Source organism: Balearica regulorum, chromosome 3 (assembly GCF_011004875.1).
Source record: "Balearica regulorum gibbericeps isolate bBalReg1 chromosome 3, bBalReg1.pri, whole genome shotgun sequence".
In the NCBI taxonomy this organism is placed as follows: Eukaryota; Metazoa; Chordata; class Aves; order Gruiformes; family Gruidae; genus Balearica; species Balearica regulorum.
In genome coordinates this window covers 25,232,165-25,253,587 of record NC_046186.1, presented here as the reverse complement: position 1 = coordinate 25,253,587, position 21,423 = coordinate 25,232,165, and the positions used below count along the sequence as shown (strand labels likewise).

Here is a 21,423-nt window from a genome sequence, read left to right as displayed (position 1 = left end):
CGTGTCCTTCCAGAGGGGGCCCACATTTTCCCTAGTCTTCCTTTTATCGCTGATGTAGCTATAGAAGCTTTTCTTGTTGCCCTTGACGTCCATGGTCACATTTAATTCTATCAGGGCTTTGGCTTTCCTAACCTGATCCCTGGCTGCTCGGACAGTTTCTCTGTATTTCTCCCAGGCTACCTGCCCTTGCTTCCATCCTCTGTAGGCTTCCTTTTTGTGTTTGAGTTTGCCCAGGAGCTTCTTGTTCATCCACGCAGGCCTCCTGGTGCTTTTGCCTGACCTCCTCTTTGTTGGGATGTATCACTCCTGGGCTTGCAGGAGGTGATCTTTCAATACTAGCCAGCTCTTCCCTCCAGGGCTTTGTCCCTTGGTACTCTACCTAGTAGCTCCCTGAGAAGGCCAAAATCTGCTCTCCTGAAGCCCAGGGTAAGCTTGCTGTGGCCCCTCCTCACTGCCCTAAGGATCTTGAACTCCATGATTTCATGGTCAATCATCAAAGCTGCCCTTGAGCTTCACATTCCCCACCAGCCCCTCCTTGTTGGTGAGAACAAGGTCCAGCATGGCACCTGTCCTCACAGAATCACAGAATCACAGACTGGTAGGTGTTGGAAAGGACCTCTGGAGATTATCTAGCCCAACCCTCCTGCTAAAGCAAGATCACCAAACGCAGGTTGCACAGGATCATGTCCAGGCAGGTTTTGAATATCTCCAGAGAAGGAGACTCCACAGCCTCTCTGGGCAGCCTGTTCCAGTCCTCTGTGACCCTCAAAGTAAAGAAGTTTTTCCTCATGTTCAGATGGAACTTCCTGTGTTCCAGTTTGTGCCTGTTTCCCCTTGTTCTGTTGCTGAGCACCACTGAAAAGAGTCTGGTCCCATCCTCTTGACATCCACCCTTTAGATGGTAAGTGTTGATGAGATCCCTTCTCAGTCTTCTCTTCTGCAGCCTCAATTGACCCAGCTCTCAGCCTTTCCTCATACGAGAGATGCTCCAGTCCCCTCATCATCCTCATAGCCCTCTGCTGGACTCTTTCCAGTAGTCCCCTGTCTTTCTTGAACTGGGGAGCCCAGAACTGGACTCAGTGCTCCAGATGTGGCCTCTCTAGGGCAGAGTAGAGGGGGAGGAGAACCTCTTAATGTCTTCTTAATGCATCCCAGGACACCACTGGCCTTCTGGGCCCCAAGGGCACATTGCTGGCTCATGGATAACTTTTTGTCCACGAGGACTCCTAGGTCCTTGTCCACGGAGCTGCTTCCCAGCAGGTCAACCTCTAACCTATATTGGTGCTTGGGGTTATTCCTCCCTAGTTGCAGGACCCAACACTTGCCTTTGTTGAACTTTGTTAGGTTCCTCTTCTCCTCCATCCCCAGGTGGAGCTCCATGCACTTCAGCTGGTCATTGACATAGAGGGCGACATCCCCTCCCCGGCTCCCCTGCTTGTCCTTCCTAAAGAGCCTCTATCCTTCCATTCCAACACTCCAGTCATAGGAGCCATCCCACTACATCTCCATAATATAAAAAATATTTATATTGATTTAAATTAAATCCTATTACTACTGGTTTCCCAGCAAATAAAGTTTTCTAACAATTTTCCTTTCAATTTTAATGTACTTAGCAATCATTTTGTGTCTCCATAATTTAGGAGAATAATATCTAATCTTATGGTGTTAATTCCTTTTACTAGAATGTTTATAATTTCTCATAAGAAAATTCTCATCAGGATTTGTATATTAGATCAAATTAATTCATTGTATCAATTTCACAGAACGCAGAGAAGTGCTAAAATATTTTTCAACAGTAATGGATCAATCCCATTCCCAAATTAAGCATATGCGGTTTCCCAGAGAGGGCAATGGAATGACTTGTGTTTTCTAAGTTTGATGCATAGTTAAACGTATTGCTGAGTTGGAAAGGTGAGGTGGTATTTAGTGTCTTGTCAGGCAGCCATGTAAGAGTTTGACATCTAGTTTGATCTCAGTTTGCTAAATAGACAATGAAGAATGACATTTATAGGTGATTCATATCTTCATGAAGTTTATATCTAAGGTAAAATGAATCACTCTACTAAAATACTCACCTATCTCTAAAATGAGAGCCTTGATGACTAGTTTAGATTACATGACTAACCTTGGATGGTTAAAGTTAAGTGAGTGTAATCCCATCCACAGTGTTTTTACCTATAAGCATAACCTGACATTGTTAAGACTTCTAGAAAACTGTGCTACTGAGGAGGAATCAAGTCTGTGTCTGACTGATGTATATATAGATGACCATTTCTCTGTCAGTGAAGTTTTGAAGAATGTTCTACAAAGCCATAATGGGAAAAAGAAAATATATAGAACAGGTCTGTATGTTGAGGAAGGCTTTAAGGAAATGTTGTAGTATGTGGTCAATTGCTCTGGTAGCTGTAGGATTTTCAGCTTGAAGCAGATTGAAGTCATGCTGAAGCAATGTGTTTAGATTATGTTGCAGATGATGAAGAAATGGTGTTTGCAGATTAAATGATACATGGCAGAGAAAACATTACTCATGGGAGTGTGAATTTTGTCAAATAAAACAGGGATGTTGTTTGAAACGTAACTTTTTATATTTTCCAGTGTTGCATATTTGGACATGATATATTTTCTTTAGAAAACAAAACCGAAACAAATCAAAAGCAAAAACCTGATGTATTTTAGTCTCTAAAGTATTGATAATAAGTACAAAAAAAAAAAAAAAAAAAAAAATTTGCTAACGTCACATGTATTTGGGAGTTGTTTCAAAAAATTTTTGTCTAGGCAGCTATGAAAAAAATGAGGTTAAATGCTGAAATTGTCTTTTAAAAGACATCATTAAACATATAAGCATGTTTGTGAAAGACAAGTATACTTCATGTTGAGAATTAATTAATGTTGGGCTGAATACTTGGTCCTGGGTCTCAGATCTTTGCATTCTACGTTGGATACTCATTAGCTAAAACCCAGAAATTATTCAGAAAGTAGACTCGAATCCAGATCTGCCAACTGGATGATGAAGGAGAAGCCCTACAGACAAGGGCTTGAGGATACTGGCGGATGAAAAATTGGACATGAGCCAGCAATGTGCACTTGCAGCCCAGAAAGCCAATCATATCCTGGGGTACATCAAAACAAGTGTGGCCAGCAGGTTGAGGGACATGATTCTCTGCTTCTACTCTGGTCGCGTGAGACCCTACCTGGAGTACTGCATCCAGCTCTGCTGTCCCCTGCACAAGCCCTGTACTAGCTATTATGAAGAAAATTAACTCTATCCCAGCCAAAACCAGCACAGATCTTTAAAGATCCCTTCCAACCCAAACAATTCTATGATTCTATGAACTTAAAACTGTGCTTAATTGTGACTGGAGTCATTGCTCCATGATTGTTTTCCTCTAGTACTATATTTTGAAAAAGTATGAGGTCTGCTTACTTATGCAACTTTGGTCAGCTAAACCTCATATGCTTTTTGAAGCAGTTGCCTAAAGTCTAAAGAGGAGCAGAAATTGTTGCATCCTTTCCCATAGTATTTACTGAGTGCTAAATTCCAGACACATTTCCATTTATGAGGAAATTTCAGTCCCCTTTTAGAGGAGCCTGAATGTGTAATAAGTTTACTTGTCTGAATTTTCTATCATAGTAAGGATTAGAATTTGGAGGAGCTGAAGCAGCGAAGTTGCAATGACCTAACTAAATATTCTGCAATCTGTTCTCAATCATCTGCTACTCTTTGAAGTTGCTTATTTGTGTGAAGAAGAAGAAACATGTTTTTGAGGAGAGAACTATAAGGACATTGAACTGGAGAATGGTTGTGAAGGAAGAGGAGTGGTTAAGTAATGGAAGAAGACTGGATGTGAAGGAGAGAATTTTAAAAAATATGAGGATGTGATCACATAATTAAAGACTATGTCAGAGTGCATAACTAAAGAATCATGATCTAAGTTTGTGTATTCTTTTACATTTAAAATTTTTAATGGACTTAAGGCATATATTTATGATTTTTTCCAAATTTTTAAAAACAAAATCCAAAAAGCCCTAACATTTTTTCCTTTCTTTGCTCCAGCCTTTGCCTCTGCAGTTCTAGCTCTTTCCCCCAGTCCTTGTGAAAATTCAGTGGTTCTTTGCTTTGTCCAATTTTTTTTGTGTGTGTGTGTGTAGTACACATGCATGCTATGGGGATATTTGGAGAAGCAAAATCTCTCTTTCTATTTATGATACCACACTCCACTCCATTCAAAAGTAACTGGAAGCAGCCTGCACAGACAAGTCACTGACCCTTCATAAGTCTGGGCTGGAATATGTGCAATTAATGTGTGAGGATGAGGTACACACTCTCTGTTCAGTCCCAGAAACTACATGAACCTTGACCATGCTCACTGAGGAAGGAATCAGTAGAGATATTGTCTGTTCTAAAACGAGAATTCAGATGGAAAATATTGTCATAAGAGACTAGTTTAGCTATATTTTCATACAGATAGTGGAGACATACAGTGACTCCATCTCCAAAACCACATTTTAACACATAAAAAATAATATTTTCCTCTAGTTTTGAATTTTTGCTCAAGTAGAACTAGATGAAGAAATTTATTTGCATATTCAAATGAAACAGTAAATTTTAATATTGGAAGAAAATAGCCTTAAAACATGTCATGCCACTCTTGTAAGAAATGGTGCTATTTAACAAAGTAATGAGTAACAGCAACAAGTGTAATAAAAAAATGTTATCACTGCAGATACCTTTGATGAATACCACATGAACTCAAATGAAAATATTTGTATGTATGGAATTTCATTGAAAGTGCTTTTATTGGCAACTGGTTTTAATGCTAAAGAAAGAGGACTAAAAAACATCTCTATGCTAGCAGAAAAACTCACCAGGCAGGTTAGTAAGAACATCACAATGTTATCCCAGAGAGGAAATCAGAACCTTCTCCCATTAAAAAAAAACCACCCTCAAACCAAAAAACCTCAAAATTTTACATTTATTAAAGTTTTCTTTCTTTTCAATCTGAAATCTAAACAGTTTTGTTACAAATGTCACATAGATTATCAACTCTTACATATAAGCTAAACCTGCAGGAATATATCACCAGAACCTGCCTGCTTATTTTAGCAACACTGATTCAGCTAGGCTTCTTAATTGCACAGATACTATGGAAACTCTTACTACTGGGAAATGAAACATCTGCTAGAGGTCCCAATCTATTCTTGTATGCTGTTTTGCGCAAATATTTTTATCTTTGTAAAAGGCAAACTCCTGTCTGGACTTTGGGCATATGTTGGTTTCACAATTCTGACCACACATTTATACAGTTTAAGGAAAAATCTGTGATTTATGAATCAAAACCAGTTTCATTCAAGGACTTAGCCAATAATTTCAGTCACTGCCCATTTTGAAAGATAAATGTGTTTGAGCAGGTTATATGTGAAAACAGGTCTCACAGAAGTTTTGCTTCAAGGAATATCTTCTCACCATGCAAATATTTCAACATTTCAGACTCCTTCTCCCACTGTGCAGTTGGCTATTATCTAATTATTTCATAACTTGCTGTGTATAATTGACTAATTGAAGAGCTAAGCTGTAATACTAAACTTCTTTCCTTTGTGAAGAAAAATGTGTCTTCTCTATTATTCTTTTTTTTTTTTTCTTTGTGGGGAATGACTTTCAGAAAAATTACTGTGGTGTTTTACTAAACTTTTTTGTGGCCTTCTGCAACTTACCGGTAGTCCAGTTAGTCCAGTAAGGGAGTTATATCGTTCTTATGTGAATGCCAAAATCCAAAATTAAGTTTCCAAGGTCACTCTACTACTCACAGTGTCTGTAAGTGTGTCAAAATGGTGTATTTGGAAGAATCAGCACAAATTAGGCTTGCTGTTGCAAACTAATAGATGCTGTTTAGTGAATAAAGTCCATGGAAATTAAGGACCAGACTGTTATATTCTTAGAAACTATTGTTTCTTACTGAACAGAAAGGGTTTATTCATAATTAATTACTGCTTAGTATAGTCTCATGGTGGCAATCTAATTCAGGTGCATGTAGTCCTTTCACTTGCTTCCTATTGGGGCAAACAATAATAAAAATATTTTATGCAAATATTAGCTCTTTCAAAGCTCACATAGTATGAATGCTTCATGGGAAGTTTGAAAATCCTCTTTATTATAAATGTGCAGTTCAAGACATTCAATAATAACTACTATAACTATTAATATTGATCAGCTACTATGACTGTTGATCAGCCTGGCTATTAATAATACTTATTTTTTTGGGTTGTTCAAAAAAAGGCAAAGAAAGATATCACAAAGAAAGTTCTCACAAAGAAAGGGGAACCAATGTATGTTAGCTCTGTAAATATTTTCCATGAAGGCAATAATATCCAAAGGTTAAGAATGCTTGATATTCTCCTTAATAATGTGCAACTTGTTAGTGGCTTTCAATGAAGCAGAGAACAAAAATGTTGAAGCATAAAAGCTATTCATCTGATATTATTCAAAATCTGAATTGGATAACCAACCTTAGATGCTTTAATAGTGCTACGGGGTACTCCCTCCTCAGTGATGTCTTCAGGAGAATAACGTGAAGAGCGTAGTGGGTCTGACCAAAGTTCATCAAGTCTGGTGTCTTATTTATGTCACTGGCTGATAGGAGATGCCTAGAACAAATGTAAGAGTATAAGCATACTTTCCAAGATACACCTTCTTTCTTCTAGATATATGTGCCTGGGAGACTTTCTAAGCCAGAGGTGGTATCTGTCCTTTTAAAATGCTGTGATGGATTTTTTTTTTTTTCTTTTGCTAATTTCTCTTTTGCTACAGTCTAATTGCTTTGTTGTTGAAATGAGTTCCACTGTTTAGTTATGCACTAGGTGAAAATATATCTCCTTTTGTTTTGAACTTATAGCAGACAGAGAGTTTTGCATAATGAAAACAAAGGAAAGAAAAACAGAACAGAAAAACACTTTTTCTCACCCTTGTGATGCTGTGGACCTCTCCTACTTTGCCTCTCAGCAGTGTCTTTTGCAGGCTAGAAAATTTGAATCTAGTCAGTCTCCCTGTATGGAAGCTATTTCATATCTTCAGTCACCCTTATAGTTCCTATCTACACCTTTTCTGATAAGATTGTGGGGTTGGACTTGCATGTAGAACTCAGATTAGACAGTGAGCATATGTAGGACTTAATGACGCTTTCTCTTTGTTTCATCTAAGTTTAATAATTTAAAATATTCTGTTCACTTTTTTCACTCTTGTAGATTTATGAACATATTACTTCAACATTCCATCTTCTCTGCAACAATTTCCCCGAGTCCTAATAGGTAGCTTAGTGCCCATTTCTATGTGACCAAAACTGGCCTTTGCTTGGGCATGGTGTTACTGGAATTTCTCAGTATTACAAAGTGTTTGTGCAGTTCTTCACATAGCCTTTCTGTAAAGCAAAGTAAGTTAAATGGCAGCTGATATTCAATATCTATTGCATCCATCATGAAACTAAACAGCCAAAGAATCTGGAAAAAGGTTTAACAAATACAGTAAACAGACCTTTTTCTTGCAGTTTCTTTGATTACTAATTACGTATACAGTGTTTTGTCTTAGAAGGGTAGAAATATCAAAGTAGTTAATAGAGTATCATAAAGAAGATCAGATTCAAGAGCAAATAATAAAATGTCTTTACCAAATAAGTATTTGAAAACTGAAGAAAGGAAGGAAGGAGAGAAGACAGTAAGAAGGGGAGGAAGGTGGGTGGTAGAATCAGCATATGTGTTGGAAATTCAGCTAGTGTTATGGTTGATCTGGTGTGATGTAGCTAGTGAAGACATGCCGGCTTATGCTAATGGAAAATCCACAGAGTGACACAGAGTTGGCTTGAAGAGGGCAATGCTGAGATAAATCAAAGCTATTTAATAATGTGCCTGTTTTGTTGATGACATTTTCTTTTAGAAATGGCACCAAGAGGAGATTCAGAAAGTGCATGTGGGGGTTTCTCACGTTCTCCAGGTGCTGTGATTGTAACGTGGTTATACTTCTATATGTGACCTTTGATGTTCTTTTTCCTGGCTCTAGTTGTTTTAACAGCCTACAGAATCAACACTTTGTAAATGCAAACATGGAAAAATACCTGTTATGTCAAATAGCAAGAATCACAAACATTATTTGCTTAAATTTTTTATCATTTTATTTATAATAAATGTCATTCATCACCAGGTTATGATTATAAACTATACAATGCAGTGTACATTTATTTTCAAAGTACGCTAATACCTTTTTTTTTTCTGTGACATTGTAAGACTATTGTATGGACTGGATGATTCCAGCTGACAACCATACCATGAATTATACAGCTTCTTCAAGTATAGGTTACAATGACACAAAGAAGCTATTATAGTTACCATGTTATAGCTGAAGCATGAAACAGCATTTGGCTGTCTGTCTAGCAAGCCACTGTGGAAAATTTAATTTTATAGTTTCTGCCACAAAAGCCGTATGTTCATTGTTTTTCATATATAGATGATCACGTTCCTCGCTGAATAAGGAAAGTTGTAGATAGCAGGGTAAACTGGGAGTCAGGTGTAATAAGGGTGTGATAGAGGTGAGCGCTTTCAGAATTTCAGGAGTAAATCATGCAGCTGTAGTCTAATAACTAGTACAATGTGGATTGAATTAATAATTTATAGTTAGTTGTATAAAAAGTGTGATGTTGGCAAGGTTTTTTACTCTTAGGGATAAGAATAATTTTGAACTAGTTAAAGCTTGTTGTATCATAACTGCTAAGTGACTAGTCACCTAAACTAAAATAAACATGTTCTTTTCAAATCACTGCTGTTTTCTCTGTCTTTTTATGTTTTGTAACAGAAATGTGCCTGTCAGATGAAATGTAAGACAGCATGACATAATGCAGTCTGATGTAACATGAGTGAAAGCTAACATTTCACAACCTTATCTTGCTCTTATTGATGACCATGCACAGTCTCCCAAAGGCATGTCCACCTCCATTGAGCCATGCCAATCGTTTCCCTCTCAGATTTTGTCTCCTTCTGGAAGCAAGCCAGATGTGTAATGAATCTGAGCCTGTATGTACAGAGTTGATCCTTCTCTCACCAAAGTCTATAGAAGCCTTGTCATTGACCTCAGTGGGGGTACGATCACACTCCTGGACATTTCAATAGTCAGATATTTTGTGTTACTGTTCAGAAAAGCTAGGATCTCAGGATCAACCCCTTCCACCACCCATCACCACCATATCTCAGCTATTTTAAATAAAGTTAGATCCCTTGATTATCACACATATCAAGGCTTTTGGTTTAGGACTAGATAAATAACAGACAATGTTGTATTTGTACCTCGCCCAGAAAATTACTCGTATTGGAATACCTATGCAGGAAGAGTCGTAAGTATGTGTCCCGTGGTGGTAAATAGAAATTGTCCTAGAGAAACCCATCTCCGTGTCGTTTTGTGGAAGCAGTGACTATGAAGATCAGAATAGCTCGCAGGTCCAAGGGCAGTTCTGCACCACAGACCTGGCACTGACATGGCAGATCAGCCCACATTTCACCCACCCTGGCACAACCAGCTTTAGCAGTGCCATCATGAATAGTGTCTACTTGCTGTGCTTCTGGCTCGCTGTTTCCTGTCAGTCACACGGCTCCTGAGGATGAGTCAGTGATGTAGACAGCTTTTTCTTTTGTACAGTATTTCATGTAAAATGAACATAACAGGGTATTGCTTGTAATATTCCCTCAAAGGGTAGATCTCTTCTACCTATTTCAAATATGCCTTAATCAAGCATTAAAAATGCCTTTGAGCAATCCAGTTCAGAACTAGTCTCTGAGATAGTGCTTGTATGTTGTGATGTACAGGCAGGATGTGGGGGCAGAAGCCGGATGAAAAGGCCTGAAGGATCGTAAGTTCAGCTTCTGCAATTTTATATGCTTCACCTCGCATAAATAGTTGAATATTAGTGTGATATTTCAATTTGGAATTTCAAAACAGCATCCACCATAGTTCTATAACAAACAATTACGTAGTATAAGCAAACCAGTACAGTATCTCATGAAGTGTTGCATTGTTAGGAGAAATAATTTCTTTAAATATGTAATATCAGAAATATTCTCTTGCATGTTTTACAGTTCCAATTTGTACTGTCATCTCAAGTTTCTTAATTTATTTGAATTCAGTTCATGGTGTAAACTTTTATTTCTGTAATCTGACTCATGTGCATGGACTGAATGTGTTTAATTAGTAAATAGGCATACTATATACACTATCTAGAAAGTAATATTCTAATCAGCTGTACCTTAAAGCAAACATTAATTGCATTTTTGTTACAGTTCACAACATTACTTGCCATTATTTACAAATCTAAATAATTGCTAGAGATATACACAGTAGAAAACATAAAAAATCTAAACAATTGCCTGACATGTACACAGTGGAAAACATAAACCTGAAACCTTGTATTTAGTATGGGAGAAATAAAACTTGATCTTATGTAAATACAGAAAAATATCTTATTCTTTAGTTATTTACTCCAGTATGAACTGGAGGCACCAAATCAGACACCCACCTGAATTGGTGTAGATAAGGGCAAAAGATTTGGAACAATGCTGTATCACACCTATAGTTACTCACACAATTGTGTTTGTTATTGATGCTATGAGATGGTGGTTAGCTACTCCATTCTGAATATCTCTGTGCATAAATGTCAGCTACTGACATCACGACTCAGGCACAGGAGCTGCATCATCCTCCATTCCATCCCATTGCCCCATTAAAATCAGTAATTACTTTAATACTGTGCAAACATATCAGTAAGATACAAAACATAAGGTACTAAATTTCCTGTGGTTAAGATTATTAGAACACATCATTTCAGTTCCAGTCATGAATGTCTTAGGCAGCTGTACTTCGAATTTATAATCTCCAGGGAATATCTGTCTGTTGCATCATTCCCATCCTGGTAATGTTAATTAATGTCGTAGTTTGTATATGTTTTGTGTGTGTGAATTTATTAACATCAAAAGAAGTGCAATGAAATTTGTATTTTACACATGTACATGTTGTCATGCTACCTATATTTTGATTATATTTAACTTTGCTAATGCTGTAATATTGTTTCCTATGTTGTATTGTTATTTTTTCATAGGCGAATTCTTCTTTCTTATACGTGCATTGCATAGGACAGTATTGCCCATATTCTGATTTATATAAAATACAAATCCAAATAAGAAGCACAATTATGTGTATGGAAATAATAAACCTGTCAAGAGGAATGCTTCATGATTTCTTGTGGTAGATCCATAGAATATCATTTTTTTTACCTGAAAGCTAAAATTCTCCCTGCAAAATCCATTTGTATTAACAAAGGTGATTGTTTTAACACTAAAATCTAATGTAATATCATTTGATCTTTCTAAATTCAATTATAAAAATAAGTAAGTCTTCCATCTTTGAAAATGAAACTTCTCTAATGACTATTGAAGAATTTATTGCCACTCATTCTCTTTTCTCAAGTTATGACTTAGCAATCTAATTTGGAAGATAGTATTTGTCCTTCTCAGTTGATGTCAGTTGTCTCTGCACTGGTGATTAAAGCACACTGAACTGAAGGGTTCTGTTTTAAATGCAAAGAAAGTGTGAATTCAAGTAGCAGAGATGAACAAATTTGAAACCTTTCCTGGACAGATTCTATGGTCACACACAGACAAAAAATACTGGATAGCGTTCTAGATAATAGAAATGATGCACAAAGTAATAACTGTCAGGGAAGAAAAAGTAGCTAAAGTAGACAATGCTCATGGAGCAGTTACAATGACACAAATGGATTTTTCCCAGTTTTCAGAATTGGGCTTTTTGACAATACACTCTTTTACTAATAGTATAAAACCAAACTACTTGAACTGTGTTACACTTCTCAGCCTTATGATGTAGGTATCCAGTGACAAAGACGGTAATAAAAAAACCCTGCTGTAAGATCCTGAGATGTGAGCAAGGCTGTCAGTGAAGTGGTCTGGCAGAGTAGCATCAATGAAAAATGAAAGTCAAAGTGACAATACTGAAGTGATCAGATTTGGTACAGACAGTTATCCTGTATGTTGCAGAGTCTGGCAGAAGGGAAATAAAGAAGTCCTCTCCTCAGAGTAGCTTGCCTACGGTTGAGTTGCTCCTATTCCAGTGAGACTCGGAAGAGAATTTGGATTATTGTCTCAGTATTTCACAAATAATGAAATCAGCACTTTCCTTTTATTTACCTGAGCTATACCATACTCTCATTCTACCAGCTGTTGCTAAGCAACTGTAACAGTAATAGTGATGTTTACCTAAAACCTCAATTTATTTTACTTTATTTTAAAAAAGTAAACAAATAAAATCCACCCTGTCCTCAGTGATCTCCATCTGCAGAATGAGTTTGCATCTGTGAAGAATAGTCTTGTTTTAAAGGGCACTAAATCTGTCTTTAGTTCAGCATTTCACCATACAGGATCATACTCTATAAAAGAACTTTTTTCAACACCAACTCCTATGTATTTCAAATCTGGTATACAACTTGCATGGTTTTCCTCTTTCTAATGCATTTTCTTTCCTTCATTTTGATAAATCTTAAAAAACAATAGAATAAATGCAAAGGAAGTACAAAGAAAATTCAGAGAACTTTGCTTTACTGAGGTAAAATCATTACTTTTGAAGGAAAAGGGATAAAACAACTTCATATAATCTAGTTGCTTTTAACTAAGAACTTATTGCTTTGTCAGAAGGAAAGATTGTCAAGCCGTAGCCTTGAGAGAGTGATTATAGTATTTTTATTTTTTTGTCTCTACTAGCCAGTGGCACTGAATTGATGGTGTTGTAGACTGGATTTTTAAAAAAGCATTAAAAACTCTTTAAAAAATGTTTTCCTTCAGAGAAACATATTTTGCTGCATTTTATTTCCCCATTAACTTGTGTGAAAACTGATTTATTGGTATTTTTGGACATTCCAGTATTGAAAAGGGAACATGAAATATCTTTTTCTCAATTTGTAATGGCAACGTAATACAGCTGATGTATATTATGCGTTTAAGGATCGAGAACTTCATTACAATAAATAAAAAAACTTCCACATACCAGCAATTAAGATGTTTTGCTTTGGTACACAGCAAAGCTACCATTATGGCAGGATTTGTTTCAGAACTTCTTGCTGCATAGTAATATTAATCTTTAACCTTCAGGACAATTTAATTTCAATTGGGTGCTGGATAAAGGCTTAAATATACATAGGAAATTGCACACAAAGCTGTTGCCTGACTCTCAGAGTAGTAATCTGAGACTTTAAAAGCACTAGCTTTTCTGTTTCATCAACACAATCAATGAATATATATCCTGCAGCTTAGAAGTAAGGTCTGAATTTAAAATGTTTTATAGACTGATGAAGGTACAGTCACTTTGTGAATACTTACATCAGATTTTAAGGTTATTATATGCATTCAAGCATTTACCAACTGTTCATCTCATGTGAGATGGACCTAGTGAAGGTCCTAGACTAGTCACAGACAAAAATTGCAGGGTTTGAATGGATCTGTATTTAAAGGAAATCAATCTAAATTTTGCAATTTAGCTGCCATTTTTTTCTCTATTTTGAGCTTTAGCCACCAAGCTATAAAATATTTAACGATTCAGAGGCAATTGATTGTGTTAGGAAGGGTCGAATCTGGCAGCTGACAAAGGTGAGGCTGCCCCATCTCCATGGCCCAGATGCAGGCAGGGGCAAGGCTGAGCAGCTTTTCCCAGTAGGGAAAACTCATATAGACACACAGAGGTGACCAAGACTCCTCTGGTCCCCCATAGCCACCCCCACCCCGTGATCTCGTCCTTGAAGAAACCCTCCTGGCTCCCCATCCACATCACCTGCTCACTGGCTCGTCCAGCCACACCATCTCCAGCGCTTGCACACTCACTCACACACCCGCGCTGGCTCCCTGTGCTGCACCACAGACACATGGGCTCTGGCCCTGGTCCCACCTGGGGCTGGCACTTGGTGTCACTCATGGGTGTCTCCCCAGTCACTGGCACCCAGGCACACGCACCCTCTGGCCCACGGTCCAGCCCAGCTGCTGGCACCCTGACCTGTACTCGTCTCAGGGTGGCACCACCCACCCCTGGGACCCTACGATCCCTGTGGGGGCACGGCCAGACAGGCCACTATTTACACGCAACCAGCTCCGTTTGTCCCCTCACTCCTCCATTTTCCTACAGTTGTTCTTCCCCAAGTCATCTAAATCCCCTTCCCCACCTCTGGCTCCTCCCCTAAATGTTCCATAGTAAGTCTTATGGAATCCCAAAATGCTCTTCCCTGGCGTCCCAGCACCCCCATACACACACCCCCCAGTCTGGAAGGGGATCTGGAGCTGCTCCTCTTGGCCTGTTGTGATGGGTGTCACACCTGGACACTGGGGCTAAGGCTGTCCTGGGGCAGCGCTGGGAGGCCCCAGAGAAGGACATTCCTTCCTGTGAGCCCTTACTGTAGTTTCCCACTTACCCTGGGGCCTCCTGTGCTCCTCTGGGCACATGGAGCTGGGCCTGTGATGGACTGGTGGCCCCCAGTGGACTGGTGGCCTGGGAGAAGCTGGGGCAGGGAGGTGCTTGGGTGTCCCCATCTGCCATTGTCTCTCTGTGCTCCTTCGTGGGTGCACAGATGTGCTTTTTATCATATAACCTAACAGATCATTATTAATTGTTTCAGATCAAATATGTTTTAAACAATTTCTTACTAGTTCTCTCAAAATAAAATATTTTTGTCAGGGTAATACAAAAACATAACATCATGAGTAAATTTACACTGTTCTCATTTCACGTTGGGCTGGGACTGTCTCGAATATGATTAAATCTCTGTAGTATTGAAGTTTTACAGCATCAGTTCTCCCTGACGTAGAAAGGCGATGGCGGACACAGCAAGCAGACGCTGGCGCGGTGCAGGCAGCCACTTTGTGAGATCTTTGCGCTGTCACTGCTGTCCGGGGTGTACTTCAGTTTTTCAAACAAAGATGGTGGCTTACAGTTGTGAATAAATCTTCAGTGATACCTAAATTAAAAAGAACTTGGTACTTTCTGATTTGGTTAATTCCTTGGAAAGTGCCTTTTAATGGTGTTGTGAGGCTTATTTAATAATTGATTTTTAAAGGACACTTAAAGTAGCCAAACGCTGTTTGAAACAGTCCTCAGAAAATAGTGCCTTTACCTCTCTGGCCATTTGGCATTTCTGTTCTTGATTAAAGTCAATTTAGGCAATAACAATTTTATTGGGTAGTAACATTGTCAGAAGATAGCTAATGAGGAAGAAGTGATAAGGGCCAGTTGGCGGCAGGGGTTAGTGTAGGCCTGCAGGCCTTGCCGGAACCAGGATGCGCCAGGAGTTTACAGGGGACATCAATGAAGGTAGCATATTAAAATGCAAAAGAAAAGAGAAAGGGGTGGTTGCAACAAGGTGTGCGACCACCTATTTATGTCTTACAGCTATCTACTGCTCCACTGTCAATTGATGGTGGCAATAATTTAAATCTGTAGTTACCTGTTGTAGTTCAAGAGGAAATATTTTTTTGTTCGTGTGTATAACACATCTTTGCACTATCATCAGGAACATTTGTTTTTTATGTTAAAAGTCATATTTTCAAAACTGTTGCTGTTATGAGCTTTGCTGCTCGAAGTCTCATAAGTTGTGGCTAATACTTCCTGCAATACCAAAGTTCCTGTAAGTGTGCACGTACATGAGTTAGAGGAGTCATAATTGCAAACCCGAGGTGCTTTGCGGACGTAAGGGATGTGCATTTGATTTTTCTGTGCAGGAGAGAGAATTTAAAGCCTGTGAGGCCTCTAACCATTGACTTTTATAATTAAGGCCTCACAAATAATGATAAAAGAGAGATGATGGAGTCAGAGATTCATCCTGCTGTATATGCAGAGAAAGTGATTAATGCTGTTTTGTACAGACTGACAGAAGGAGCTAATTCCAAGGTGAAGGCATGTGTATCAGTGAGATCCCAGAAAGATTTAGGGACTGCTGGGCCCTCTCTGAAGGCTTTCCTGGAAATAAAACATTAGTGTTCGAGAGCATTGCAGGCCAGCATTGTAAAACTAAAAATTATTCTTCTTTTGAACACAGTTGGAGAAAGTAGCCTGCAAGACAGCCTTGCTGGGCCAATAAATATTCAGAATTTAAAGGGAAGATTAATGAAGACGGCAAAAAAAAACAACAACAACAAAAAAGTTTTGTTATTCCCATGCCTGAACTGTTCTTTGTGGAAAATGACATCTGTTTAAAGTTGAAAAATTGGTAGAACAGGTTATGGAACCAACAGACAAAATAAACAGTAAAGTCACAAGCACCATGTGTTATCTAGAGTTTAAAAGACAATCAAGAAAAAAATTACTGCACTGCTAATGTGATCTCCAGCTTCAGTTCACCCGAGATGCCCATATTTAAAAGGGACCTAGGGTAGTTAAGGAGCTAAATGCTGGAACATCTCAAACTTGCGTTACGAAAACTGTATTAAGAGAATCGATTGACACATGGTTAAATATGATATATTGAAGAAGAATGAAGGCTTTATTTTAAAACTATATGCTTTTCAAACCTATTGGAGTTCTCTGAATGAGTCAGCCTGAATGTGGATAAAAGTGATCAGAATTTCCAAAATACATTAAAAAAGGCTCCCAGGTAAGGACTCTAAAGAAAACAAATCAGGAAAGGCATAAGAAAGTCTGTACACTGCTAAAAGGTTGGCTAAGCATTGTGCTTCAGGATAGGAGAAAATGTCCAGTTTTTACAATGGAGGGAGTCACCGCGGCATCGGAGAGAGATCTGTGCTGGTGTCGGTGTTGTTCAGCACACTCATAAATGATCTGCAAGAGAGGGTAAGCAGTGAAGTGACCATGATGACAGGAAGTTACAGGTTAATGAAGATGAGTGAAGAATTCTGAAAAAGGCCTTATGTGACTTAGTAAGAGGATGTTGAAGTAGCTGATGAAATTCAGTGTAGATGAATGCGATGTGATGCACATAGTTATAAACTGTAGAAAATCTACAGAGGAAAAAACCATAATCAATCCTAATTTTCCATGTAAAACGACAGGCTCTACCCTCGCTGTAATTCTGGAGGAAAGGAATCTTAGTTATAATACATAGCCCTATAAAAATGTCAAGCTAATGCTTACCTTAGCAAAAGAATAGATCAAATTAGTAGGAGAACAGAAAAGGGATTAAAAATATCACTGTGTAAATTATGTGTATACATTTTCAATATTACAAGAAGTTCTGGTATCTCTGTCTCATGAAGGGTGTAACAAAGCTGCAAAAGGTTCAGAGAAAGGTGATAAAATGGCTTTAGTACAAAGAACAGCTAGATAAAGTAGAAGTTTTGAACTTGGAAAAAAAAAAGAAGCTGGGACACGATAAAGGTCAGTAAGATGGTAAGTGGCATAGAAAGCATCAATAAGAATGATCTGTATGTTCGCTTTTTATACAAAAACTTAGTGGGGCATCAAATGAACCTAACAGATGGTAGCTGCTGAACAAACACAAAGAAGGGTTTTTCATGTTTTAGGATTCCCTCTACAATACATTAAAGATCCTAGAAGTTAGTATAGACTAGGAGGATGACCGGACAAGTTCATGGAAAAGAAATCTATCAAGAGTTATTAAACAGAAAGATGAGGCTACTGGAATGTGTTCCTTTTAAGAAACCCCTGAAGATGCAGATCTTGAAGGGGAGGGGAGTTTTCTGGCAAAGTCCTTCCTAGGTACCTCCTTTGGATTACTGTTGGAGAAAAGATACTGAGCTGAACGAGCATTTGATCTGGCTGAGCATTTTCTTATTTAATTATTAAGCTTACTAATAAAAGTGTAACTCAGAATCTACTGTAAAGATCTGATATGATCTCACTAGGTCTCTTCTCAGCCTCACTACTAGTTGCTGCATTCCTCTGTAGCTGCAGAATGAAAGATGCTACTCACAGTCACAACAAGAATAAATGTGACTTAATTTTCAGTATCATGATTGTTCAAAATATCTTAGGCATCACTGACTTTATTTTTGGTGCAATTTATAGTTTGCTTGTTCAAAATACATATATCTTGCAAAAATTAGTTTGGATGTAAATATGTATATGTATGCATATACATCTGTATAGATGTATAAATATATCAGTCATCCACAGAATATCCTATGAATTACAAGAAGAGAAATGGTTATCTTTTGTCTTGTTTCTTGTAGAAGCATTGAAACTTGAAAAAAATAAATCAATGAATCTGTACCTTGCTATTTCTAGTTATTAGATACTGGTAAACGGCAGGGGTGGTGGTGGTGATAAACATAATCATGATAATTATAAAGGCCTGGGAAAATAAAAGTCTGATTTTTAGAAAATATTTTGTAAAGTTTATTCAAAATCTTATGACAAAGCAGTACTTAAATTCTACTGATTCTCAGTGATTCTACAACCTCAGCATTTAAGGCAAAATTACAAAGTTCTTTTTCTCACTTAGGGGTCACAAATGGGAAATGTTGAGCCTGAGCAGGTACAAATAGGGCTGGTTGGGGATATGCAAAGAACCTTACTAAGATAAAATATGGCCGAAATCAGTGTAAATAATTTTCAACTGCAAGCCAAGAGCATCTGCATTCTTAAATTACACTTTATATATGATAAAGTTAAAAATGTTGTCCTTGGAATATCTTCTTACAGACAACATATGACAGAGAATTAATGTTAACAGCATAGTTTATATTTATATAAACAACAATGTGATGTCATACTAATAGAACGTTGGCAGTATAATACACCTTTAGTATTAAAATAATTCGGTGTACTGATATTGTACTCAATCAATGACTGCCCGTCTTGTGAAAAATAGCAACATTTTTTTTTTTTTGTTTGACACAAGGGCCAGAGCTAAAGTGAATTGTATGGGTACATCTTCTTTTTAGGGTGTATTCAGTTGTATTCAGCCTACATTCTCTTCTACGCTTACATTCAGCCCAGCAGAACTACTTAAACTCTGCTGATATTCATATTCTTTTATTATTTTCTTCATGGTATGTTCAGTTTCTTTACTTTGTTGATACTTTCTACTATTAAGGCACCCATAAGAAACAAAATATTCTTAATTAATCTCATCAGTGTCCTCTTATTTGTCTGTGGTGTCTCTGCAGTCAGAAACAGCACTTTTTTGTAGGGCATTGCATTGCCAACTCCTGTCTCATTTGCTGCCACCTGTCACCCAGAAGTCTTTTCATTCCTGCTCTCCAAATATATCCTCCTACTGAATCTCTCTTAAGGGATTTGACGCTGAATTTACTCCTTGGCAGAGGTGTAACATTTGACAGTTCTGAAGATTTTAGACTTAGGTATATTGACAAAATAAGTATTATACAGATAGCAGCTGATCCTTTTTTCCCAATACTGCTCTGTTAAGATGCTTCATTTTTTAACCGGGCAGGAACAGACCTGGAAGGATCTCAGATTTCTGGGCCTGCACAGCTCTTCAAGTCTTTTTGAGTATTGCTTAGTTCAGAAGAGAGATCCTCTTTGCAGTTGTCAGTGTGCTGCAATGAGATTGCTAGGAGTTAACCATGTATTAAATTTCTTCTAGGATTTTTATTGAGGTTTTTACTGAATAAATAAGTGTGTAAATAAAGTATATATTTAAGTAATAAGTATGAATTTATATATTTACATATAAAATTAAGAGCAAACCTAAATAACATTTCACAGTAATAATTTTCCTTTATGGTTCTCCTTTGCCTTGTGTTTCTTGGGTACAAAGTGAATAGGCACCATGTTCATGAATAGTTTCAGAACTGGAGTGAAATATATACAGGAGAGCAAAAGTGAACTGGAGAAGGAAAGGGCTAGAGGTGGTAAGAAATGCTTAAGTTAAACAGAGGTAAAGTGTTCACTGCCTGGTTTATCGTAAGAGTTTGTTTATTTTCCAAGAGAATAATACTCAATAACTTGAATCTACAGTAAGGAATAGAAAACATCTTTTGGAATAAAACTGGGATCAATCACTGACAGTTGCAAAAACTTCTGCAAGTAGGTAGCAAGTGCCTCTGTAAGGAGGCTGTTGGGCTATGGCCAGTTTGGGGGTGGGAGGGCTCACCTACTACCCCATCAATATTCTGTTTTACCTTTAGCCAGCTGTAGGGTTCCCCAAGAGATTGGAGAGGTAATTTGTTTGTCTCCCTGGAAATCAGAAATGTAATTAACATATTGCATTTACATGTGCAATTACATATGTTTATTACATTCTTTATAAACCAGAATTACAAATTTCTTCTCCTAAGAGGTGGTTCTGTTTTTGGTAGATTTTAGATGAATTGCAAACTTGCACTTGATAGCTCTCCTCTTTCAAAGCAACCCTTTCACACCGAGTGGTAGGAAAGCTGCTGTGCAGCACGGCTTGCAGGGTGTACTTGATTTACACAAAGCAATTTCTGGATGTTGGTGACATGAAGTAGCTCATTAGAGTATTAGGTGGATTCTGTTTTCAGAACATTATTTCTGTACTAATTAAATTATTTTAAATTGCTTGTGACACTTGTATGATATTTCCCCTGTGGTTGTACGAAGAGGTATACAATACTGTTCACTGTAACTTGGCGAGAATGCCAAGTTACAGTGAACAGTACATAGTTGAAACTTTCATGCTAAGTTCATAGTGTAATAGGTTCCTTCTTCAGGAATGTTTAATAACACTGGTGTTTTATTGATGTGAATCAATTGGTAGAAACACTAAAGAAGATTTTTACTTTAAATCCTGAATCCCCATAGCCTTTTTATCTTTTCATTAGAGTTTGTGTCATATTTGAAATTTAGTGGAAAATGATTACTTATTGGTTCTTTAGTTTTAGCAGCAAATCCCATTTATTAAATCCATTTTATTAAGATTTAGAAACCTCCCACAAGCATTTGACAGAACTGCTCTGAAAGATTCAGTCTCAGAGACCTACTGCTGGGAAGTTAAAAATAAAATTGCAGCCTGAAATACTTTTCTGGTTTAGGTATAACAATAAAATGCTGGGATTATACTTGTTCTAAAGTGCTTAAAATGCATGTAATAATCCAAGCATTACAGTGCACAGAATGTCCTTAAACTTTTCTCTGTACAAATGTTTCATTAACGCTTCTCTCCAGCCCTGAGTTAGTACAACTATTGTGTGTTGGATTAACAAAATCAAGTAGGAAATTAGCAAGAGTGTGCACTTTAAGTCAAGGTTTCTTGCTGAGGACTTCCCGTTAATGAGCTACCATACTCTCAGAAGGTCTGTAGGATGTACAAAACAGACACAAATGCCTACCGAGTAAACCTTTAGTGTTATTTTTTAAGAATCCTAAAAAAAATTTTAAAAATTAACACTTCCCTGATCACAATACACATGGTACTAAAAATGTTATACCACAGAAATTTT

General features: G+C 37.6%; 1 protein-coding gene across 1 annotated transcript in view; it reads left to right on the top strand.

The window, feature by feature from the left end:
* The window catches only part of CSMD1 (CUB and Sushi multiple domains 1), a 1,232,729-nt gene that overhangs the window by 209,954 nt on the left and 1,001,352 nt on the right, over positions 1 to 21,423 (top strand). The gene's annotated exons all lie outside the window — the stretch shown is intronic.